The 26,309-nt window shown below is 40.3% G+C and overlaps 1 protein-coding gene across 13 annotated transcripts in view; it reads right to left on the bottom strand.

Moving 5' to 3' along the window:
• Positions 1 to 26,309, bottom strand: part of CSNK1G1 (casein kinase 1 gamma 1) — a 193,996-nt gene that overhangs the window by 53,351 nt on the left and 114,336 nt on the right. The gene's annotated exons all lie outside the window — the stretch shown is intronic.

Raw genomic sequence — 26,309 nt, 5'->3', positions numbered from 1 at the left:
CTACTCAAAATGCTGGTTTAACAACAAAAACAACTAGACTCAGAATTAAAGAATCAGGATTACTTTGTTTTACCTACAATGAAAAATGTTTGATGATCATCTTGTTCACTTGGGAAATGGAATACTGCTAGACATATGCTGCTAACATGAGATCAAATTTGTATGGTGGGAAAAGAGAAGGTGAGAAAAGGCAAGAGCAAAAGAATAATCTCAAATTTCTGAGCCACAGAAATCCAGCTTTTGCAGTTTCTCTATTATATACACAAACAATTACAAAGGCCTTGAGCCTCAAAGCAGGTTCAAAGTTTTAAGCAAAGGAGTCAGAAAAGAAAAGTCCAAGACAGGACAGGTTCCTTCGGTAGTAGATTGCATCAAAGGTTAAAAAAACAAATCAAAACAAAACAACACTTTAAAATGTACTGTGTATTGGGGGTGGGAGTGATGGGGTGGGGGATCCTTTCTCTTCCCAAAAAGACTCAGCTCAGAACTGGTAAATTTAGGAGTTCCCGTCATGGCTCAGTGGTTAACAAATCTGACTAAGGAACCATGAGGTTGCGGGTTCGATCCCTGGCCTTGCTCAGTGGGTTAAGGATCCGGCGTTGCTGTGAGCTGTGGTGTAGGTCACAGACGCGGCTCGGATCCCGTGTTCTGTGCCTCTGGCATAGGCCAGTGTCTACAGCTCCGATTCCACCCCTAGCCTGTGAAACTCCATATGCCGCAGGCGCGGCTCAAGAAATGGCAAAAAGAAAAAAAGAAAAAAAAAAAACTGGTAAATTTATGGGATTAAAAACAAAAACAAAAACCCAGGCGTCCTGTCATGGTAGAGCAGAAGCGAATCCGACTAGGAACCATAAAGTTGCGGGTTCAATCCCTGGCCTTGCTCAGTGGGTTAAGGATCCAGCACTGCCAGTAAGCTGTGGTGTAGGATGCAGACTTGGCTCGGAGTTGCTGTGGCTGTGACTAGACTGGCAGTAGAAGCTCTGATTTGACCCCTAGCCTGGGAACCTTCATATGGCTCAGGTTCAGCCCTATAAAGCAAAAAAAAAAAAAAACCTTTCAAAACCTGTTTTACTCATTATTCCCAAAGCCCCAGCACTAGGTTATCTCCTGTCACATACATGGTCACAGCATGTCTGGAGAGGTCCCCAAGCTTTTCGTACAAATTATCATTGATATTTCAAAATCAAAAGAACCCTTCCTTCCTTGTTATTTGTTCAATGCTACATTAAACAATTTTTCACTCAAAGTATACCCATATCACAAAAGTCCAGCGGCCATAAACTGCTTTACAGTTTATGAAGTATTTTTATATAGGTCCTCCCATTTAATACTAACAAGTACATATAGGAATTACTATTCTCATTTTATAGGTAAGGTAATTCACCTGAAGTAACTTGCCTAGGTCATGCATTGAGTGGAACAGTCAAGACCTAATATGCCTCCCAGTTTCAGGCTCCTTTACTCTACTACATCGTAGGTGGGGAATCAGACATGACTTGCTAGATGCCGCCAAAACTCTAATCAGACTTACAATGTAGAAGGCTGACCCCTCCGCCAACAGTGAGCTTCCTAGGAGACTAGTTAAACTTAAACAGTCAATTGTCACAGGATGTTTCTTTACAACTTTCCCCTACCCCCTACTCAAAACCATTATCCACATTCCAAAGGAGACTGCCTCCCCCTAACCTTTGAATACTGACATAGCCCAAGAACAAACCTGTAATAAAAATAGAAACTACCCCTTCTCCTATATAACTAATTGCTCCCTAAAACTGAGGGAGCCTGAGTTTTGGGCACCTATCTGTGCCCAAAAGTCCATGGACATCTACAGTGGCAGCAAGGACTTCCAGGTCACATTACTTTGATAGGAGATTAACCAATTCTATAAAGATTCAGTAAAACGTAGTCTAAGTATGGACTTAACGAACAATCACAAGATATTGATGATGTTGATAGATTATGAATTTAAGTAATAAAGAAAGAGTAATATTTTCCTTACAAAAGCACAGGTAAGATTCTATTAGGAATGCATTAGTAGCATTTTTCTCATACAACTACCAAGTAGTCAATCTTTAAATCAAGCCTAAGAAATTAAATGCATCATTTAGGAATTCAGAGGGCAACATGGTATATGTTTAGATTAATACAGAAAGTATAAAAAGCAGATAAGCATATATTTTCATTAACTTTGGACTCATTTAACAAATTGATTCCAGAAGTCTCCTTATTGAAAAAAATACAATCAAACCCACTAAGACACATAGTCTAATCACAGCATAGAAGCAGAGTGTCCCCTCTGAACTCTCTTAACATCCTTTCTTAAGCATCGAAATAGCCCTAGGAGAGTAAAGTACCAAGCGTTATGCTCATTTTCTAAATGGGAAAGTAGAGGTTAAGTGGCTTGCCACAAAACTGCTCAATGGAACAGATGCCATAGCCTGCCATTCTTTTCTCATCTGAGCTTTCACGCAAATAACTCTTCAGTTAGAACAGATGTGACCTGGTGGAACATTCATGATGACCTTATAATTCTGGTCACTGAGGAGGCCCAAAGACATCCAAGGAAGCATAGTGAACTCACTTATCTTCCTGATTTTTATTAAATCTAAGGAATAAGTGCTGCAATGTCCCTGCTTCCAGTTTCAAATTCAATTACGTTTAAAATGTCTGGCGATCAGTTTGTCCATTCATCAAACATCACAAGTTAGAACAGAGTGCCAAGAAAACAATAAAGAGGGGCTTCTAACCTTGACTGAAGGGGTTGGGGAAGGCTTCAGAGGGCAGGGACACAGACTTGAGTCTTGAAGGATGGAGTCAGGAAGCTGATTGGGCTGGAGTAGGGAGAGTGAATCTTGGTGGCTGAGGGAGCAGCAAGCATATAGGTAGCAAAAGCACAGAAACAAAAGCAGGATAACAGCTCTCTGAAATTAGAAAAACTGAGGCTATTTTGCTCTCACCTGGAGTTCCTTTTAATTCTGAATCACCTATTGGTTAAGCAAATGTTTCTGAAAATTATGGCAAAAGGTCATTAACAAAGTTGAAAGGGCAGAGATATCTTAGGAAATAAAAAGAAGATGAGGAGTTCCTATGTGGCTCAGCGGTAATGAACCCGACTAATATCAATGAGAACTTGGGTTCTATCCCTGGCCTCCCTCAGCGAGTTAGGGATCCAGCATTGCCGTGAGCTGTGGTGTATGTCATAGATGCAGCTCAGATCTGGCATTGCTGTGGCTGTGGTGCAGGCCAGCAGCTACAGCTCCAATTTGACCCCTAGCCTGGGAACTCCATATGACAAAGATGTGGTCCTAAAAGGAAAAGAGAAAAAAAAAAAAAAAAGATCAAACGAATAAAGGGAAAATAAGGATTTTATCTGAGGACTGTACGTACACCCATATTGCCTTAGGACCGCTTTAATAGTAGGACTAAGCATGTACTAGAAACACCCTAGCATTGCATTAAACAGCACTAATGGAAATAATAATGCAAGCCATGAAAGAGAACCATGAATTTAATTTAAAATTTTCTAGAAGCCACATTTTACAAGTAAAATGAAATGGGTAAAATTAAGTTTAATAACAGGTTTTAACTCATATCAAAATATCATCACCTCAGCATGATCAATTAAAAAAAATTTTTTTGTTGTTTTTTTGCTTTTTCAGGGCCGCCCTTCCCAGGCTAAGGATGTAACGGAGCTGTAGCTGCTGGCCTATATATAGCCTCAGCAATGTCAGATCTGAGCCACCTCTTCAACCTACACCACAGCTCACAGCAACCCTGGATCCTCAACAATTGAAAAATTATTGAGATATTTTACATCCTTTTTTTGGGATACTAAATCTTTGAAATTCAGTTTGTATTTTAAACTTAGAGCACATTCAGATTAGCCACATTGCAGATGCTCAGTAAGTACATGTGGCTAGTGGTTCAGCCTTGAAAGGAGTATGAAAGATATGAGAGAGACTGGCTTACATACAAAAATGGAACTGACAAGAGGTCCTGTACTTAGCAATCTCCATGACCCAGACCAAGAAGCTCTTCTTCAGCCCACAAACTCCCTCCTTCCTCTGAAACTCTCCAGAACTGCTGATTCTGCTCACCTGGAGCCAATCACAGGTTGTCTCCCTTTAAGAGTGTAAGTTAGGGGACATGCGTACTCTTAGTCACCACTGTATCCCCAGGGCTTTAGCTCAGAACAGTACTTAACCCAAGTGGGATGCTCAGCGAACATGTCTTTAATAAATGCATGAAGAGACAAATACCTGCCTCTGGGCTTTAGCTTCTTTTGTTCTTGGAAGGATTTCTTTACCCTTCTATTTGAAAATGTCCAAGTAAATCACTCTGCTTTTTGAAAATTCAGCCCCACAGCTACCACCACCTTCTTTATAAAGACTTCCCTGTTTTCCATCATTAGAAACCTTTTTGCCTTCAGAACTTCCCTAAAACGAATATGTAACTTAAATAACATTCTGCTGTCTTAATGTGGCTTATAGTTATTTACATGCCTTAGTAATAAGCTCCTTGAGAGTAGCATAACAATGTCTTACAATAAACATTTTGAAAGCTCAATAAACATTAAGTTTTCCTTCCAATGGACACAGGCCATATTACCTCTAACTTTGGCCCTAAAATTGCTCAGCATAGTGCTATGATCACAGCCGATGCTTAGTTTTTGCTAGTGAAAACTTCATCTCCTTGTATTATGACAAAAGTAATTATTAGTAAGAGACTGCTACAGGTCAGTAAGAAAAGTTAAAGCAATATAAAGTATAAAGAGGAAAGTGTAGAGAAAAGTTATGTGTCAGACTGTTAAAAGCACAGAAGAGTGCAGAGGTGTAGAGAGCTAGGTGGACTATAAATTACTTACTTAGGAGTCATTGAAAAAAGATGAAAATATTGGTCATAACCACTAAAAATTGATTTTTTTTTCTTGCTTTTTAGGGCCACACCTGCGCCATATGGAGGTTCCCAGGCCAGGGGTTGAATCAGAGCTCCAGCTGCCAGCCTACACCATAGCCACAGCAAGGCCGGATCTGAGCTGTGTCTGTGACCTACACCACAGCTCATGGCAACACCGGATCCTTAACCCACTGAGTGAGGCCAGGGATCGAACTTTCAACCTCATGGTTCCTAGTCCAGTTTGTTTCTGCTGCACCACAACGAAAACTCTTTTTTTGTTGATTTTTGTAAGCTTATAGATAAGTCACATTCTATAAATACAAAAGAGCTTATTAGCTAGCAACTGGATTATTATTTTGATAGTCGTTGTGGGGCATTATCTATCTTTCAGTAGTTATAACTAGAATTAAGGAAAATTCTATCTCACAATGACACTGAGAAACACTGGAAAGAAATTCATTAAGCTTTTGGAGTTTTTTTTTTTTTTTTTTTTTTTTTTTTTGGCTGCACCAGCACCTTAATTCCTAGGCCAGAGATCAAACCCACACCACAGCAGTGACCTGAGCCACAAGAGCAACAATGCCAGATCCTTAACCTGCTGAACCACCAAGGAACTCCAGGAATTAAGTTTTACAAAAAGCAGCAGATACATGCTTTCACCTTCTAATAACCCTCTGGGGAAATTCACTTCAGTGACTCATTCCTTTCATTCCAAAGTATTCCACAGCTTTGCGGATGCTAAATATTACCCTCCTTCTTCATGTGTGCTCCTTGACAAAACTATGAGTTAAGGAGGGGTAGTGACTGAGGGCTGTGGTCAGCCCTGTGAAGGTCACGGAGACTTCTGTCTTTGTCCTCCTTAAACAGGCATTGTCTAAGGGCAACCACTAAGCTCTTCTTAAGGTCTGAAGAATTGCCCTGAGGATATGGAAGGAAGAGAAACAAGCAGGTACACAGTAAGAAAAGTGTGAGTAAAGACCAAAACGTAAAGTATGACCCAGAATTAAAGGGAAAAAACGGCATCAGAAACTTTAGGTCTGCCAATTCATTAAGTAAGCCTCTTCTAATAGGTTTCGATGTTGACCTTTCCTAAACCTTTGTCTGCAAAAGCACTATAACAGTTTTCTGGAACTAATCACCACACTTAAGTACATATAAATTACTCAGATCTATTTTTGGAATCTTATCTTCCACTTTCATGAAGATCCATAAAAGAAGACAAAATCCAAGTAATAAATTCTGCCTTTACACCAACCAAGGATCCCTAGCAGTTCCGTGCTTTGCAAAACAAGGCACTGAAAATGTGTCAGTACTTTGTGTAACTGTGAGGTGTGTATGCAGGCCATGCAATTTCCATAATAAACTCAAAAAACTCTATTTGCAATTAAAGAACTTATTGGACTAACAAGTCTTCACCAGCAAAATGTTCAAAACATAAATGCTTTCCCCCCCCAGCAGAGAGGGACAAATTTTATATATATAATTAAAGGTAATTACTCTAGATGCCTCATGTGACTTAGAGCTATTTGAGTTTTAGGAAGCAGAGAAGGGTTACAGGGGTTTGGTACATTATTAGCTATAATATAAGAAATGTCCCAATTCTCTAAACTATGGAAAAAATACACACAACCTTAGAATTTATCCTAGTCCGGAAGTGTACTGAGTGTTGGGCTTCAGAAATATTCCCTAACGCCATACACAAAAATAAACTCAAAATGGCTTAAAGACATAAATGTAGGGGTTCCTGCCTTGGCTCAGTGGAAACGAAATCTGACTAGTATCCATGAGCACGCAGGTTCCATCCCTGGCCTTGCTGAGTGGGTTAAGGATCCAGCGTTGCTGTGAGCTGTGGCGTAGGTCACAGACACAGCTCACATCTGGCATTGCTATCTATGGCTGTGGTGTAGGCCAGCAGCTAGCAGCTCCAATTCGACACCTAGCCTGGGAACCTCCAAATGCCGTGGGTTTGGCCCTAAAAAGACCCCTCCCCCCAAAAGACATAAAGGCAGATACTATAAAACTCCTAGAGGAAAACATGCAGAATGCTCTTTGACATAAATCAGAGCAACATCTTGTTTGATCCACCTCCTAGAATAATGACAATAAAGACAAAAATAAATGAATGGGACCTAATTTAATTCAAAAGCTTTTGCACAGCAAAGCAAGCATTTAAATAAATGAAGAGACAAGCCACAGAATGGGAGAAAATCTTCACAAATGATGCAAATGACCAGGGCTCAACCTCCAAAATATACAAACTCATACAACTCAACAACAAAAAAACAACCCAATCGAGAAGTGTGCAGAAGACCTAAACAGACATTTCTCCAAAGAATACACAGATGACCAAGAGGCACATGAAAAAATACTCAACATCACTAATTATTAGAGATATTCAAATCACAACTATAATGAAGTACTACCTCACAGCAGTCAGAATGGCCATCATTAACAAATCAACAAATAATAAATGCTGGAGAGAATGTGGAGAAAAGAGAACCCTCTTCACTGTCGGTGGAAATGTAAATTGGTACAACTACTATGGAAAACAGTATGGAGATTCCTCAGAAAACTATAGAACTACCATAGATCCAAAAAACCCACTCCTGGACATACATCCAGATAGAAATTTCTTTTTTCTTTTTTTTCTTTTTTTTTGTCTTTTTCTAGGGCTGCACCCACAGCATACGGAGGTTCCCAGGCTAGGGGTCTAATTGGAGCTGTAGCCACCTGCCTACCCCAGAGCCACAGCAACTCAGGATCCAAGCCATGTCTGTGACCTACACCAGCTCACGGCAATGCCATATCCTTAACCCACTGAGAGAGGCCAGGGATCGAACCCACAACCTCATGGTTCCTAGTCCGGTTCATTAACCACTGCACCACGATGGGAACTCCTGGATGGAACTTTCATTCAAAAAGATACAAGCACCCATATGTTCAATGTAGCACTGTTCACAATAGCAAGACATGGAAATCCAAATGTCCACTAACAGAGGAATGAATTAAGAAGATGTGGTACATATATACAGTGGAGTACTACTTGGCCATAAAAAAGGGACACAATAAAGCCATTTGCAGCAACATGGATGCAACTAGATATTCTTATACTAAGTGAAGTAAGTCAGAAAGAGAAAGACAAATACCACATGAAATCATTAATACAGAGAATCTAAAATATGGCACAAATGATTCTATCTACAAAACAAAAACAGATCATGCACATAGAGCAGACTTGTGTTTGCAGCGGGGGAGGGAGAAGGAAATGGACTGGGAAGTTTGTGGTGGTTAGATGCAAACTATTACATGTAGAATGGACAAGTAACGAGGCCCTACTGTACAGCACAGGGAACTGTCCAGTCTCTTGGTTTAGAACGATGGAAGATTGTATTAAAAAAAATAATGTATATATAAGTATGGCTGGGTCACTCTGCTGTACAGCAGAAATTGAAGGAACACTGTAAATCAACTATACTTTTACAAAATTTTTAAAAAATGAAATGTTAGTTCCTTCTTATGGCTAATTAGCATAGCTAGTTAATAAAAGTTAAGGCCATGGCACCTTGTCCTTGGAAGAAGGGAAAGAAATTCATAGTACTATCACCACTAAATTAGCTCCATTAAAGACCAGCAAATTAGTATGGAGTACAACAGTTTTGCCTTCCAAGCCCAGTAAATGAAACAATCCTTTCTATTTTTTTCTTCACAAATTAACCATTTGCCACAGATAGGATTTACACTGTAACGTCAATGGAAGTTTATTTTGTGTTTTTGGGGCACACCCATGGCATGCAGAAGTTCCCAGGCCAAAGAGATGGAACACATGCCACAGTAGAGACAATAACAGATCCTTAATCCAATGATCTACCAAGCAACTCCAGAAAGCAATTAATGTCCTTTTAAAATGTTTTCTGGACATTTGGAAACATACACACATGCACACATGATCGTCAAGAGGAAAAGATGGCGAACACAACACTTTCCCTTGTCTGCAGTTTCCTCCATATACGGTAAGACAGAGATAATTTTCATATACCCATCCTGGACTCACCAACTCAAGCACACTGTCACATTTAGTTTCTGCTCCCTGAGAGGAACAAGAGTAACACTGGTGCTCCTCCTTCGGCAAAGTCTATTCAAATACACTCAGATATTTCCAAACTCAGAGAATAGGACTTCAACTTTTTTTTTTTTTTTTTTTTTTTGTCTTTTTAGGGCCGCACCGGTGGCATATGGTAGTTCCCAGGCTAGGGGTCGAATCAGAGCTGTAGCCGCTGGCCTGCACCACAGCTGCAGCAACAAGAGATCCAAGCCGAGTCTGCGACCTACACCACAGCTCATGGCAATACCGGATCCTTAACCCACTGAGTGAGGCCAGAGATTGAATCTGCGTCCTCATGGATGCTAGTCAGGTTCGTTAACCACTGAGCCACTACGGGAACTTCAACTTTTTTGTTTTTAAGAAGAGGCTTCTACTATTCCCCTAATGTCTACTTATTTCAAATATGCCACCCATGCTCAAAGGAATACTTCCTTCGAAGAGAGAAAGTTTGGCAGAAGTGGCTTCAAATTCATCATTCCAGAACTACCCTGCCACATACCCCTGCCCTAAGTATGAGAAGGTCTGTTTCTCTTAACACAGGCCCAAAGCACTTTTTTCTCCTAGGATTATTCTTTAATAAGTGTATGGCAAGCACAATAAACACAGGCACAATTAGCTATGAAAGTGGCAGTTCTCTTTTTGGGAGTACTCACTGCCCTTTGCCAGGACATCACACAGTCTTTGTTTTCAGGCTCTACTCCCCACTTATACAATCTCAAAATGTTGACAGGTCTTAAGGCAAAATGTTTTGCTTTCTAGCAAGTGCTACATGAAGAGAAAGAAAAGAATGGCCTCTGAGTTCACCCTTCTCTGGTCAAACTGTTTGCCATTTTCTCCCAGTTCTTACATCACATTCTTAGAGGACATGCTCTGTGCTGAGTGGTGGAGTCCATGTGACCCAGTGCACTCAAACCAGACATCTAGGCTAGGACCAGAAAGCTATTCCAAGCGGAGTCAGCCTGTCACTTTCCTAGGAACTTGCAAGTGAGACACAAGGCTCCAGTCAGTCTTGACTGGTGCTTAAATTGAGAAAAAGGATTGCATGAAAGGCCTTTTTTCACTAAATATAAGGAGAAGCAGAGAAGGCAGGTAATATAGAGAAAATGAAGAGGGCTGACAGAACCAAGGCAAAAGATTTTATGACCCTAAGCAGAAGAAGGGTCAAATCCAGTGTCAAGAGTCAAGAAGAGCCACACAGAAACCCAGGGACAAAGAGTAGTTTCTCTGGTTCTTAGAGTCTAAGTGTTTTGTTTTAATCCCTAGAAAGACCTGTATATTTCCTTCACTGGTTCCATGATATGTCCCTATAATTGTCCAGTAAATCCTCCTTTAACATTAAAGTTAATTGGAAGAGATTGTTTTTGTTTTTTTGGTTTTTTTTTTTTTTTTTTTTTTAGTCTCTTGTCTTTTTAGGGCCATACCCCCAGCATATGGAGGTTTCCAGGCTAGGGGGTCAAATCAGAGCTACAGCTGCTGGCCTATACCACAGCCACAGCCAGGCCAGATCCGAGCCGCATTTGCAACCTACACTACAGCTCACGGCAACACCGGATTCCCAACCCACTGAGCAAGGCCAGGGATCAAACCCATGTCCTCATGGATACTAGTCGGGTTTGGTAACCACTGAGTCATGACTGAACTCCTGACTCTCTTTTTTGTAATCAAATGGTGTTTACCAATACACACGCAAAACTGCTCATCTTCCTCTTCTTTATCATTTCCTAAACACTATGTGCAAGACAGTACACTAGATGCTTTAAGGAGGGAAGAAAAAATATTAATAGGACAAAGACTCTCTCCTTAGAGCCTGTAGGTAGAAAACAGAGATATAGACAGCTAACATAGTACTAGGTCAAGTCTTTCATAAAAATTAGCAAAAAGAATGAAGAGGGAAAAAAAAAAAAAAAAAAAAAAGAAGAAGGAAGAGAGTGATGCAGAATAGCTTAAGAGCCAAAACTACTTACTCAAATTTAATGATACATGCCTGGAAAAAAGATTTGAGAAAATTAAGAAAAAATACCACCAAGGTATTTTGCAGATGCATACCTTACTACATAAACTCCGCAGGACTGTCTATACTATACATCCACACTATTATGTAGTACATATTTACTGAGCATGATCATATACACAAATCCAGTTAGACTATATTTTATAATCCATGGGCAACTTAAGAGATATTTTGGAGTTTCTGTTGTGGTTCAATGGTAACGAACCCAACTAGCATCCATGAGGATGTGGGTTCCATCCCTGGCCTCGCTCAGTGGGTTAAGGATCCAGTGTTGCTGTGAGATGTGCTGTAGGTTGCAGCAAAGGCTAGGATCCCATACTGTTGTGGGGCTGTGGCATAGCCTGGCAGCTGCAGGTCCAATTCGACCCCTAGCCTGGGGACTTCTATATGTCACAGGTGTGGCCCTAAAAAGAAAAAAAGAAAAAAAAAAGAGAGAGAGAGAGATTTTTCAAGGCTAACTTGGATTATGTGTGATTTTCACCTATGTGCTAACTTTAGCTCCTAACCTCACATGTGACTCTACTGTATTTAACAGTTGGTTTCCTTAGAAAAACTGTCACCCTTGAAATCCTAGCATTTTAAGTAAGATACCTACAAACTAGAAAGCAGGTGTGAGGCACGATCTGCAACAGATAGAAGTAGTCTAGTTACCTGACTGATTGTTAGGTTATCCCAGTAGTCAACTGAACTGAAATATGGCATCCTGAGAATTACCTTAGGATTGTGAATATTACCTTAGGATTTTGCATTACCTCTAAACTCAAATTAGGCTACGAAGTCTCCAACGTTGACAGTGCCTCAATAATGGAAATATGACAAACTACTATATAGATGGGTCCCAGCAACTTATTTTCTAATATTTTTTTATCTGCCTAGAACTGTTTTCAATATTTTGAGTATTTCTTTTTTTTTTTTTTTTTTCCTCTGGCTGCACCCACAGCATACAAAAATTCCCAGGTCAGTGATCGAACTGCACCATAGCAGTGACATAAGCAAAAGCTGTGACAACACCAGATTCTTTAACCATTAGCCTACCAGGGAACTTCAATATTTTCAATATTTCAACTGTTTTTCAATCATAATAATCAATTAACATTTAACTTATTCTATCCCTTTAGTATCTCATCTCTCAAATCCATATTGTATAGTAAAGGTAAAAGAATTTCAGGACTGTTTGAAATTTATACCTTCCTATTTGATAAACAGACCCCCATCTTATACTTAAACCCCCAATTTTTTTTTGGGGGGGGGTCTTTTTTCCATTTCTTGGCCCGCTCTCACAGCATATGGAGGTTTCCAGGCCAGGGGTTGAATCAGAGCTGCAGCCGCAGGCCTATGCCACAGCCACAGCAACACGGGATCTGAGCCGCGTCTTCGACCTACACCACAGCTCATGGCAACACTGGATCCTTAACCCACTGAGCAAGGCCAGGGATCGAACCCTCAACCTCATGGTTCCCAGTTGGATTCGTTAACCACTGCGCCATGACGGAAACGCCTAAACCCAAAAAATTTTAATGAAATAGATACACATAAAGAGACTAAGGAAGTAACACAATGATAACAGCTGTAAGTAGAAAGATTAAATCTTTCATATATATGTGTATATATATATATGTACATACGCATGTTTTAGTATATGTGCTGTTGAAATGAGCACTCTTTTACATATTTTTCTAAAACTTCAGTGACATTGGTTTTCTCCATAACTTAAAAATAACTTTTTTTCTTTTTTAAGGCTGCACCTGCAGCATATGGAAGTTCCTGGGCTAGGGGTCAAATTGAAGCTGCAGCTGCTGGGCTACACCACAGCCGCAGCAGCAACATGATCCTTAACCCACTGAGCCACAATGGGAACTCCCAAAATAATTTTTTGTTTGTTTGTTTGTCTTTTTGCCATTACTTGGGCCGTTCCCGCGGCATATGGAGGTTCCCAGGCTAGGGGTCGAATCGGAGCTGTAGCCGCCAGCCTACTCCAGAGCCACAGCAACGCGGGATCTGAGCCGCGTCTGCAACCTACACCACAGCTCACAGCAACGCCAGATCGTTAACCCACTGAGCAAGGGCAGGGACCGAACCCGCCACCTCATGGTTCCTAGTCGGATTCGTTAACCACTGTGCCACAACGGGAACTCCCCAAAATAATTTTTAAGTGCAAAATAATTTTTCCCTTGGGCAAGCTGCACACAGATAGTTGCAAATTCTTTCTCTAAAGTTGTTCTAGGAGTTCCTGTCGTGGCTCAGTGATTAATGAATCTGACTAGGAACCATGAGGTTACAGGTTCGATCCTTGGCCTCACTCAGTGGGTTAAGGATCCAGCGTTGCCATGAGCTGTGGTGTAGGTCGCAGACATGGCTCGGATCTGGCATTGCTGTGGCTGTGGCATAGGCTGGCGGCTACAGCTCTGATTAGACCCCTAGCCTGGGAACCTCCATATGCTGAGGGTGCGGACCTAGAAAAGACAGAAAAGACAAAAAATAAAAAAATTTTTAAAAAGTTACTCTCTTTTGTAGGTAGCATAGTAAGAAAACTAGAATGCTATCTTTTCTAGACTATAATTATTAAGAATAGAGCCAAGAAAAAAGTTGATGAGTTAGGACAACTGGTTCAATGTGATCGTGCCCAAATAATTCTCTAGCTGCTGATAGGCCGTTTATGTCTGAAGATCTGCAATGGTATAGCCACTATATTGATGAGAATCATACATAATTCCTACCTTCAAAGGGCTTAAATTCTAGAACTTTTGCCATAGAGTTCTTGATGCTCTAAGTTTGCATAGTGAATATATATGTCTCTGTATGCCAAATGGGGGGACTCCATTCTAACATCCACAATTACTGATTTGTATCTCTATTCTGCTTCCTCAATACAGTTTATCAAGAATTGCTGGCAGAACCAAATACAGAAGCCAAGAGTTTGAAGAAGAGAGTGTACACATAGAAGAAAGAAGCTGCAACTTGGTGATTTCACTGCCAGTGAAAAAAGACTGCTGGAAGAGTTTCTATACTGAGGTTTCATCAATTTAACAGATATTTGTTGAGTCTCTTCTTTAGATTAAGTGATATGCAAGTAATACTATAATGAATAAAAGATGCTTCTGCCCTTAAAAGGCTTAGAGTCCAGCAGCACATTACAGTGTGCGAGTCTACAGTGAGGAACATGGCTCTCTAAGTCCTCATTACAACAACTCAGGAGTAGCATTTCCTTCCTTGAGGTAATTCCTATGTTATGCAAACTGAACTGAGTGTAAAAAAGGAATAAGGAGTTTTGGTCACTGTCATGCTAGAGCAGAGAGCAGCAAATTATGTATGGCCTTTAGGTTGAATCTGCCAGCCTACTTTTATATGATTAGAGAACTAAGAATGGTTTCTGCATTTTTCAATATCTGGAAAAAAAAATGTAAAGAAGAATATTTTGTAATATGTAAAAATTACATAAAATTTAAATTCCCGTGTCCATGAATAAATCTTTACTGGGATAGGGTTCATCTATTTATAAACTGTTTATGGCTAAGTTTGTGCTACAAGGACAATAAAAGCTGAATATAGACAACAAGAGCTGAATTGCTGCAATAGAGACAAATGGCCCTGAAAGCCCAAGATAGTATCTGTTCCTTTACACTATCTGGCTTCATAAGAAATCTTACCTTTCACAGTGAAGGCAGGACCAAGCCCAGTTATACGTGTCTTTCATTTGAGGGGATAATGATATTCACTAATATTCTCACAGACCACTGTGATAAACCTTACGTGTGATGTTTCAGTAATTCCTCACTGGTAACACCACTTCCTTTGAGAATTCAATTATGACAACGACCAAATTTTTTTTTTTTTTTTTTTTTTTGCTATTTCTTTGGGCCGCTTCCACGGCATATGGAGGTTCCCAGGCTAGGGGTCGAATCGGAGCTGTAGCCACCGGCCTACGCCAGAGCCACAGCAACGCGGGATCCGAGCCGCGTCTGCAACCTACACCACAGCTCACGGCAACACCGGATCGTTAACCCACTGAGCAAGGGCAGGGACCGAACCCGCAACCTCATGGTTCCTAGTCGGATTCGTTAACCACTGCGCCACAACGGGAACTCCCCCAACGACCAAATATTAACGAATCCCTTGGCCTAGTCCTTGCATAATAGTTTCAAAGTTCATTTTACAGAACAAAAATAAGTATGGCAATTTTATCCTTTTTTCTAGCACCCTTTTCCAGGTAGTATAAAAAACGGCTGTGGCCAAGCTGGCCCCTCCAAACTGGCATGAAAAGGCTGTGGAGTTTGGAAGTCAAAGTGTTCATTCTCACCAAGGAGGCTTAGTGAGCAAAACTATTTCAACGTGACCATTCAGCTCCTCTAAAAGAATCAGACATCTCCCTCAAGCTCACAGATGTGATGGACTTACCAAAGCAGAATTCTGCTCTATTAAGCCAGAGAAAGGACTGTGAAACATTAAGTCACTATTTCTTGAGAATCCTTCAAAAATTCTTCAAAAATGAAATGTTATCTCTTCATTCTGATATTTTTCAAAGCTATGAGAAATGTAAATAGGATATTTCCATCTCTATAGGAAAGTCAGATCTTCAGTTTCAATGTAAAACAATACTGCTTTGTGTTTACATAGCACTTTCCGTTAAGAATTCAAGGTCTTTACAGACTTGACTGAATTCAATTCCAAAAGGTTTGCAAGCTCCGTAAGAAACGAAGGTTTTCTTGCAGTACAAATAAGGAAAATGAGGCACAGAGGAGGCCCATGGTTCACAATAAGACACAGAAAAACAGTGGGAAAACCTTGCTCCCATCCTGGGCTGTCTGCACTTATTCACACTGCCTGTAGACATGGCAAGTGTCTAAATCTCTACAGTCCTCAAAATGTAATTTGAAGGCTGTCCACTTATACTAATTAAGATGTTTTCCCTGAATTTAGTGGTATACATTTCACTTTCTTTTACCAACTTCATTATTTCCTCCTTTCTTCTCTTGTTATGAAAACTTTCTGCCCAACTGGAGACCAAAAAAATTTTTTTCTCAATTCCTTAAAGCATTCCTAACTATCGAACATCTAAGTTGATGCATATTATTTGTTCATAACTACTTGTTACATGATTCACTTCTATTTTAAGTAAAATTCCCATCTTTCCAGCATGTCTTCAGGTGTTCTTATTTTTTATTTCTCTATGCACTGCTTCCTGTGTTTCCCAGCCTGTTTATAATGACTCCCAAGGAAGTTCACTACACTAAAGGAAAGTTTTGCCAATCTCATGCTTTCTTAGGATTTTCTTGGATCTATGTGTTATTCCTCTGTTGAAGCAGAACCATGTTCCTGTTAATTTAATGGCTGCCTAGATTCAAAGCTCTTTTTCTGGTACCAACCAGCACCTCCTATCTTTTTTGATGATGTATAATACCATTCCCTCCCAGAAACATCAAAAGTGCAAAGCCCAATGAGCTCTATGAATACTTTCTTTGTTCACAGCATAAAAATTTCAATAGGTGAAAATGGCTTGCGTAAGGCAGCTAGCTCCGAGCTCTTCAGTTGCACACATGGCATATGTATTCAACAAATCATTAATTTACTTCGGAAATAAATGTTTCAATCGAAGGCCATAAAAGATTTCAGAGGTAACAAAGGCATGAAATTTGGGGGCACCATATGAAACAGGAAATCCTACTCTCACTGGGGAATAGTTCTTGGCCTTTGCTTCAATTGAAGACTTTTACAACGATCTTCCATCACCCTATTACAATTAAATGGTAAAGGATAAGTAGAAGGCCCTAGGCATCTGATGGGTATATACATGAGATAAAAGTCCGTCCAAAAATATGTGACAAACACTTTCCCAGCTCAGGTCTTCCCATTGTATGACCCTGAGTAAGTAAGTTACAAAACTTCCCTGTGCTCGAAATGGGAAAAAATGAAAAAACCATATAGAGAATCTAGTTGCTATTTAAGTTCAGTTGCTTTCTATTCCCAGTGAGATTTTATCTGGGCTTTGCTACACTGTGAAATGTCAATACATATCTTGCTGACTTTTCCCCCCCCTGCTTTTTAGGGCCGTACCAGCGGTATATGAAAGTTCCTAGGCTGGGGTCAAATCGGAGCTATAGCTGCCAGCCTACACCACAGCCACAGCAACCTGGGATCCAAGCTGCATCTTTGAACTACACCATAGCTCACGGTAATGTCAGATCCTTAATCCACTGAGCGAGGCCAGGGATCGAACCCGCAGCCTCATAGATACTAGTCAGGTTCACTACCGCTGAGCCATGACAGGAACTCCTATTGTTGCCTTTTTTAATTTGAAGATTACAAGAAAGCCAAATCAGAATAGTCATTCACAGATTAGAACAGCTGCTGGAAAGCCAAGACATGGTAGCTCAGGCTTAGATCAGCGGTGATATGATATTTATTCCTAGAGCCCTTGAGAATTTTTTCCCAGGCAGGTTGCTGGAAGTGGAATTAAATGTTTAACCAGAGCAAGACGAGTTCCTACACCACCTTTACGATCTCTAAATACAATTAAGAAGGCTCCAGAAGCAAAGAGATGACTATAGTATCTGTTCATATATTACAGTTAGGCCTTTCCAAATGTCAAGTGAAGTAGTGGGAATTTACCATAACCTACTCTAGCACTTTCATTAAAAATGTCAAAGCTATTGTTCAAAACCACTGTTACTAAAAAACAGCTAACTCTGAAAACAGTAACAGAAGGCAACTCTACTGCTCTTCTGGCTAAATCAGAGGCCTCAACCAGATTGTATCACTTGCACTCTCATTTCTGCATTCAGTGCCCTATTGCCTATTCACCCCTCTCCCCACCCTCTTTCACTTGCTCCTGCCCTTGCTGACTCATTCCCTCTCCTCTCTCTCCTGCCCTATCAGCTGCACGCTTGGTTCCAGTTTATTTACCTTTTATTTAATTACAGAGCACACACTGGGCCCCTATCATGTGACTAGTCCATATCCAGCTATGCAACTTCCCGCTCATACTGTCCCTCTCTTAAGTTCAGGTCTTCTGTCTGTTTAGGCCACTCGGCTGTGGCCATCTCTGCCCCAAACTTGTCACCAGCAAGTCTTGTTCCTGGGTGTTAAGACAAAAGCACAACTGGGAGGTGTACGAATAAAAGATTTGTGGGCTGGGAAATTTTTAAATTGACAACGTATATACTCTCTTAAGTCAAAGAACACTGAGAGCATAGGGAAACCCAAAACATTCCCATAACAGGTAAATAAGTTTGGGACTTAGCCATGGTGACTATAATACAATGAGCGCAACAGTGATGGCTGAAGAAAATGATAAGACAATTAAAAAGATGGTTACAACTCACAGGGTGCTTTTATCTGCTGAATACAAGGCTTACAAGTCTTTAATTACCATGATTAAATATTGTTGCTCTTTTGTGTGAAGCTGGCACATTGTACCAAACAAATACTGAAGCTACCAGAAGGGCAAGCAAGTCCCAGGGAGTCTAGAGTCCATCTCTCAGTCCCTTACTTCTAATTTTGTGTACTCAGAACAACCCATACAAAGTTACATTTGAAGGCAAAAGCATAATTTTGTCCAATGCACAACATCCCTTTGTGCTTTGAAAAAATTAAAACAGCAATGAAACAATGAATGAAGCAAAAATAAGACAAAACTGAACATATTTGGTTTAGCCAGAGGAGAAAACGTAAAACTTTGATATTCCAACAATGAGGGAAAGAATGTAATAATTTTTCAGTCATTACACACAGTTTCAGAGTTTCACTTTTTTTTTCTTTTTTTTGTTTTTTAAGGTTGCACCCACGCAGGATCCAAGCCGAATCTGGGACCTACACCTCAGCTCACGGCAATGCTGGATCCTTAACCCACTGAGTGAGGCCGGGGATCGAACCCACAACCTCATGGTTCCTAGTTGGATTCTTTTCCATTGCACTACAACAGGAACTCTGAGAGTTTCACATTTTAAAAATACTGTTCTTGGAGTTCCCGTCATGGCTCAGCAGAAATGAATCTGACTAATATCCATGAGGATACAGGTTCAATCCCTGGCCTCACCCAGTGGGTTAAGGAACGGGCATTGCCATGAGCTGTGATGTAGGCTGCAGACGAGGCTCTGAAGGCTCTGATCCCGTGCTGCTGTGGCTGTGGCGTAGGCTGGTGGCTACAGCTCTGATTCGACCCCTAGCCTAGGAACGTCTGTATGCCAAGGGTACAGCCCTTAAAAAAAATTAAAATAAATAACAAAAAATAAAAATATTGCTCTCAGAGTTCCTGCTATGGTGCAGTAGGTAAAGAATCTGACTGCAGGAGTTCCCGTTGTGGCACAGTGGTTAATGAATCTGACTGGGAACCATGAGGTTGTGGGTTTGATCCCTGGCCTTGCTCAGTGGGTTAAGGATCTGGCATTGCCGTGAGCTGTGGTGTAGGTCGCAGACGAGGCTTGGATCTGGCGTTGCTGTGGCTGTGGTGTAGGCCGGCGGCTACAGCTCCGATTAGACCCCTAGCCTGGGAACCTCCATACACCACAGGAGTGGCTCAAGAAAAGGCAAAAAGACAAAAAAAAAAAAAAAAAAAAAAGAATCTGACTGCAGTGGCTCAGGAGGTGTGGGTTTGAACCCTAACCCAGCACAGTGGGTTAAAGGATTCCAAGTTGCCACAGCTGCAGCGTAAGTCACAGCTGTGTCTTGGATGGATCCCCGGCCTGGGAACTTCTATTTGGCACAGTGTGGCCATAAATTAAAAAAAAAAAAAAAAATTGTTCTTCTTTGTAATAAATCTGGAAATTCTCCAGCAACATCAGGCTCAATAACTGAACCATTATTTGACAATAAAAATCTACCTCCCTACCCATCCAAGTATGTGAAAACACTAGATAATGTTTCAATTCTGATTCACTGACCTCTGGTTGTTCACTTTACCAGGATTATATTTATGTAATTAACTCAGAAAAATAAATTTATATCCCACCCTCTTTTTTGGCCACCCCAGGCTTATGGAATTCATCCACCAGGGATCAGATCCAAGCCGCAATGCAACCTAAGCCACAGCTGTGGCAATGCTGGATCCTTAACCCACTGTGCTGGGCAGGGGATTAAACCTGTGTCCCAGCGTTCCCAAGATGCCACGGATCCTGTTGGGCCAAAGAAGGAACTCCTAAATTTATATCTTTTGAAACTAGGATACTAAGAACATCCGCACCAGGATGTTTCTGGTATAGTAATGTGGTCTTTAAGAGTTTTTAATACAATCTCAGTATTCAAATAGGTCTTAAAAGTTATGTATTCTAACTTTCTACCCAGTGCACAAATCTCCCTCACAACATCCAAAATGCCGAACTGTTCAGCTTCTGCCTGAATACTAACCTCCCCCTAAGAGATAGGAAATCCTATTGCATAAGACAGCCTCTTCTGGTTCACAATCTGTTTCTTCTCTTCTTACAAGAAGGTGTTTAGAAAGATAGGAAACAAGGTATTGCACCATTAACTGTTAAAGCATGGCTCTGGATAAGTGGGCACAGAACCAGGGTGATTGATGATGGAAGAGGTAGAAGAGAGACCATAAATCCACTGCTGCAGTCTTTTAAAAAATTATTATAACAATAACAATAATAATACATGATCAGGAGAAAAAATGTAAGCAATATGAAAGAATTAAAGTGAATTCCTGGTGGCTCAACGGGTTAAGGATCTGGCACTGTCACTCCCGTGGCTCAGGTCACCGATGTGGCACTGGTTTGATCCCTGGCCTGGGAACTTTTGTATGCTGTGGGCGCAGCCAAAAAAAAAAAAAGAAAAAGAAAGTATACACTTAAAGACTGCTTTCTATTTCTCATTATTCTCTTCTAAGATAATCATTAACTTTTTAATATATCCATTCAGTTATTTTCTGTGCTCATGAGAACATCTATAGCATATATGTTTTTGCTGTATTACACAAATACAATCATGTTATATTAAGTAAACTTTTTACTTAAAATATATTGGGGCATTGTTTCATATTAGTACATAGGGCTCTACTTTCTTCTTCTTCTTCTTCTTTTTTTTTGTCTTTTTGCCTTTAATAGGGCCGCTCCCATGGCATATGGAGGTTCCCAGGCTAGGGGTTGAATCGGAGCTGTAGCCACCGGCCTACGCCAGAGCCACAGCAACGCGGGATCCGAGCCACGTCTGCAACCTACACCACAGCTCATGGCAATGCCAGATCCTTAACCCACTGAGCAAGGGCAGGGATGGAACCCAAAACCTCATGGTTCCTAGTCGGATTCGTTAACCACTGAGCCATGACGGGAACTCCTACTTTCTTCTTTTTTTTTTTTTTTTTTTTTTTTTGGCTGTACCCAAAGCATTATGGAAGTTCCTGGGCCAGGGATCGAATCCAAGCCATAGCTGCAGCTACTTCAGATCCTTAATCCACTATACTGCAGAGGGAACTCCTCTCTTTCTTTATCCTCTACCTTCTCTATTTATCCAGATCCATACCAATGACATTTAGATTACTTTCACACTGTTTTAATTGTTACACAAAGCCCAAACTTAATCTTCCTGAAATTTCTGTCTATAATTTAGGTTCTGAATCCTTTGGAATAAACTTAAACAATCATTTAAAAGATCTTAAAATATTTAAAAATCACCATCATATCATAGAGGGAGTAGGTGGAAGAACATATGAAAGAAAAGTTTTGAGTTATAATGCTCAGGTATTAGGAGTTCCCACTGTGGCACAGCAGAAACAAATCCGACTAGGAAGCATGAGGTTGTGAGTTTGATCCCTGACCTTGCTCAGTGGGTTAAGGATCTGCCGTTGCCATCAGCTGTGGTGTGGGTCATTGATGCGGCTTGGATCTAGCATTGCTGCGGCTGTGGCATAGGCTGGCAGCTGTAGCTCTGATTAGACCCCTAGCCTGGGCACCTACATATGCCACATGTATGGCCCTAAAAAGCAAAAAAACAAAAACAAAAACAAAACAAAACAAAAAAACCACCAAACTCAGGTACTAGAAATCAATAGAGGAAATGATTTCTTCAAATGAAAACAAACTAAATGTCTGACAGAACAAAATGTGTGCATAAATTATGGCCCATGAAGTTGATGGGATATTATACAATAATTAAAAAATATGTATATGAGGTACATCATGACGAATGTTATATTTAGTCAAAGAAGACATGCAGTTGCATGTGAACTGAGGTAAACAATGAAATAAGTCTTCAAATGAAATGTGGCTGAGTTAGGGTGGTAAGAACATGGACCATCATTTCCTTTCAAAATATCCTTTAACATTTCATAATTTGGTTTCTACAATAGACGAAAAAAGAAAAAAATGACAGCTTTTAGGAAGACCAAAATCCTTATCTTCAGTTTTAAGACTCTCAAGGCCCTTATTGAGATATCAACCTTCAGAGTAAATAATCAGGTTTTGAAATTCTTTTTTTTTGTCTTTTTAGGGCCACACCCGTGGCATGTGGCAATTCTCGGGCTAGGGGTTGAATTGGAACTGCAGCTGTTGGCCTACACCACAGCCATAGCAATGCCAGATCCTTAGCCCACTGAGCAAGGCCAGGGATTGAATCTGCGTCCTCATGGATGCTAGTTGGGTTTGTTACTGCTGAGCCATGAAGGAACTCCAGGGCTTGAAATCCTTAATGGCAAAGCTAGAGTCAGTAAAGCCTGAAATGTTAACTGTTCGTTAGAGAAAAGAATGGTAAGGAAGAGGAAAAGCTAGAGATCAAACAAGGAAAAGAAGAGCCAATCAGGAAAAGCTCTACCTGAAACCATGTTCACCTGGCACAACATTGTAAATCAACTATACTTTAATAAAAAAATTTTTAATTTTTAAAAGAATAAAAATGTGTTTATGATTCTTAAGGAAAAAACCAATACTGCTAATAAAAACTTGTGAAAAAAACCCAAAACATGTCTGGAGTTACCCAGTGCTACCACTTCTGTTCTATCTACACAGGAGTAGAGAACTGGTATGAATCTCCAGATCGTACAGTAAGGAAAATGTGGAGATCAACAACCAAGGTAATGATTGAGACTTGGGTATCTGAGGAAGAAATGGTCTTACTCTAAAGCCAACACAAAAGTTCCTATTTTAGGAACTTAAAAGTCTCAAACTCTGGTCACAACAGCTATAGCAGTGTCCTTTAAATTCATAATCACTCACTTCTCCCTCAAAATATCATCCATTTATTTCAGAAGTACTGATTAATTCCTTGAACAAAGCTAGGTTTTTTTCCTTTTCAAGTATTTCTTGTCATGATATCCAAATATTTTGCAAATCTTTGGGTTGTGCTGAATAATATACAAAGCACGGGCGAATAAAAAAAAAACAATGACTGCATTATTTTGGTTTGAATGCTTTCCACATGAAAGGTGGCTTATCTACAGTGCCACAACATCACCTTGGTTCTGAAGAGAGTGACAAATATGCTCTAGCTGCCTAAATATGAACTACTGATGAATCACATTTGCAGCTGGGAACTTCACTCTAGAAAAATAGGAAGAGAAATGCTCATGCCAGTATATTAGGAACAAGCACTAGAGTTCATGCTCACCTTTACAGGGAGACATGGTAAAATGTTATCTACTTTGTCAACTAATCTGTTTTCAAACTAAATTTCCTTTTTTGGCCATCCCCAGGGAGTATTTTTATTTATCATTTGGCAAAAATCTAAAAATGCATGCTTATCAAATCTTCCCAACTTGTGTCACCAAAATACTTCCCAACTTCCTGTTAATGTAAAACAAGTATGTTGGGCTTTGAGATACATCTGAGACACTAGGGTGAAAAAGTCACAAGCCTTGTTCTCAAGGAGCTTATAGTCATCTTGCACAGGTGGGGTTGGGGGGTAAGGGTTATGCAATTACAATAAAAAAATACAGTCAACATATAATAGAATCAAGATTGAAAAGTGTACCAATACTTAGCAATAATGGGATTAAAAAAAAGATGACACTTAAAGAGGTTTATGTGATCAAATCAATTATATAAACAGAAAAATGCAGAAAGCCTTGGTTGATGGCAGCTTACACAAAAAAACATGGAAAGGTTTTAGCTGAGTAGAACTCCATAAAATCGTTAACAGTCAACTATGAGATAGAGCTGTTAAAACAGCTAATCTGAATTCATAGATTTAGAATTCCACATCCATAAATCCCTGGTGCATCAGTGAGCTAAGGATCCCATGTTGTCATTGATGTTGCTTGGGGTACTCCTGTGGTGTGGGTTTGCTCCCTGGTCTGGAACTTATACACACTGTGGGTGTGACCCAAAAAAAAATGCATTGTGTCCAGATCAAGGAAGATAATAACCCCAGTATCTCCAAATCCAGAATTGCTGGTGCTGTTTTATAAGGCTCACTGAAGAAGAACATCACAAAACTATGAGTGAGTGTGTGTGTGTGTGTGTGTGTGTGTGCGCACGCGCGCACACGCGTATTCATGCTTGCTAGTAGAGAAATGACACTTCAGTATCTATAAATCATATAATACAAAAAATTTTGAAGGAATTGAAGCTACATAGCTTAATAGAGGACTTGCAGGTGAGCACTGTAGGGTGTGGCATATAAGACTTTTCATAAATGCCTCTGAGCTGGTAACAGAGGGCTCAGTGTGCTCCAGGAAAATTTTAAAAAGGCAAATTTTGGCCCAATATGAAGGACTTCCAACATATCAGACTTCGCAAAACTGAATTACCCTGAAGAGTGGTAAAGTCCACACTCTGCCAAAAGTAGTCAAGGAGAAATGTACGATCATTTGTTAAGAAAACCCTAGAAGCAGTTCTTACACCGGGCAGAAATTTCTAACGGTTCTCTCTCTCTCTTTTTTTTTTTTTGTCTTTTTAGGGCCACACCTGCGACATATGGAGGTTCCCAGGCTAGGGGTCTAATCAGAACTGCAGCTGCCGGCCACAGCCACAGCCACAGCCACGCCAGATCCGAGCCTCGTCTGTGACCTACACCACAGTTCACAGCAACGCCGGGTCCTTAAACCACTGAGCGAGGCCAGGGATCAAACCTGCAACCTCATGGTTCCTAGCCGGATTCATTTCCACTGCACCCCAAGGGGAACTCCTCTAACAGTTCTGTTAAGCTCTTCCTAACCTGGAAAAGCTTGAGGCCATCTTGTTAGCTGCAGGCCAGAATATTAAGAAGATGATACTCCATCACCACTACTTTACAAACAGAGGACAATCTCAAAAAGCAGAAAAGAGGTCAGGAATCACCAATAAAATTCATGCAAGACCTAGAAGGCTTTGTGACTTCTAGATGATTGTCCTAAGAGGTATGGAGAAGGTGACCAATCATGACCAACCTACCTGACCACGAGCCAACAGCTGCCCTGACCACAAGAGAGCCCTCCTATTCCCACTGATTGCAGGAGATTTATCAGCCTCAGAGATTCCAGTTTTTCCTCACTGCCTTAAGTGAAAGGCAATTTTTAAAATCCCCTTTCCTCTAGTATTCTCCCTATTAATCCTTGTTTTCAGTGCATAAGAATGCCCAAACTTTAAGAATCTGTAATGTTCTCCTGAACTTGAGAAAAGTATGAACACAGCAGTACAGATGTTATCCCTACATAACTGGTTCATGAGATTTTGTGGCTCCACATGGAAAAGAGAGTAATGACATGTTCTGGTGGTCTGTTTTGAAGATCTTAGAGGAAATCCTGCAAACTGGTCTGCTCACTTTCCTCCAGCCCACTCAAAATGCTACACTGGGCTGGATCTAGCATGTTTTCACCTGTGCCATAGATTGTTGAGACACATACAAACATGTTTACGGTAAGTGAGCTGTGATAATTATCACCCTGAATTTTATGACACAGGAACAACATAAAAACCAACTTTAAAGTTGAGTTCTAGGAAAACAAACCTCAAATTATATATACCTGTGTCCTATGAACTCAGTTGCCAATCTTAAATCCTATGCCATGAACTCTCCATATTTAAGGATACAATCAATGAACAAATATATACTGAGAGGCTACTGTAAGAACTCATGTTAGATTCAATGAAACACAAATGTTCAATCTGACCTCCTCAGGTTATCATTATAGCTGATTACTGCCATGGTCAAAGTATAAGATAACTTGGAGTAACACCCAGAGGCTCCTATATAATTCCATATGTTTTAGGAAGTGAAACTCAAATTACTTCAATAATACCTTTAGTAATAGTACTTGAAATAGAAATCATGTTTTGGTCATTCACAAAAAAACCCTGTCACACTTTAGAAAGCATAAAGCAGAGGAATGTCTGCTAATGTTGAATAATTAACCTAGCACCAAAGGAGTTCACCTTCTGCAATAAGTAACCTATG

Source organism: Sus scrofa, chromosome 1 (assembly GCF_054392235.1).
Source record: "Sus scrofa isolate SSC_HxYL_T2T_F1_AM1 chromosome 1, Sscrofa_HxYL_maternal_Yorkshire_Landrace_v2.0, whole genome shotgun sequence".
Taxonomy (NCBI): domain Eukaryota; kingdom Metazoa; phylum Chordata; class Mammalia; order Artiodactyla; family Suidae; genus Sus; species Sus scrofa.
The sequence above is the reverse complement of the archived record's forward strand: the minus strand, read 5'-3'. Positions and strand labels throughout refer to the sequence as shown.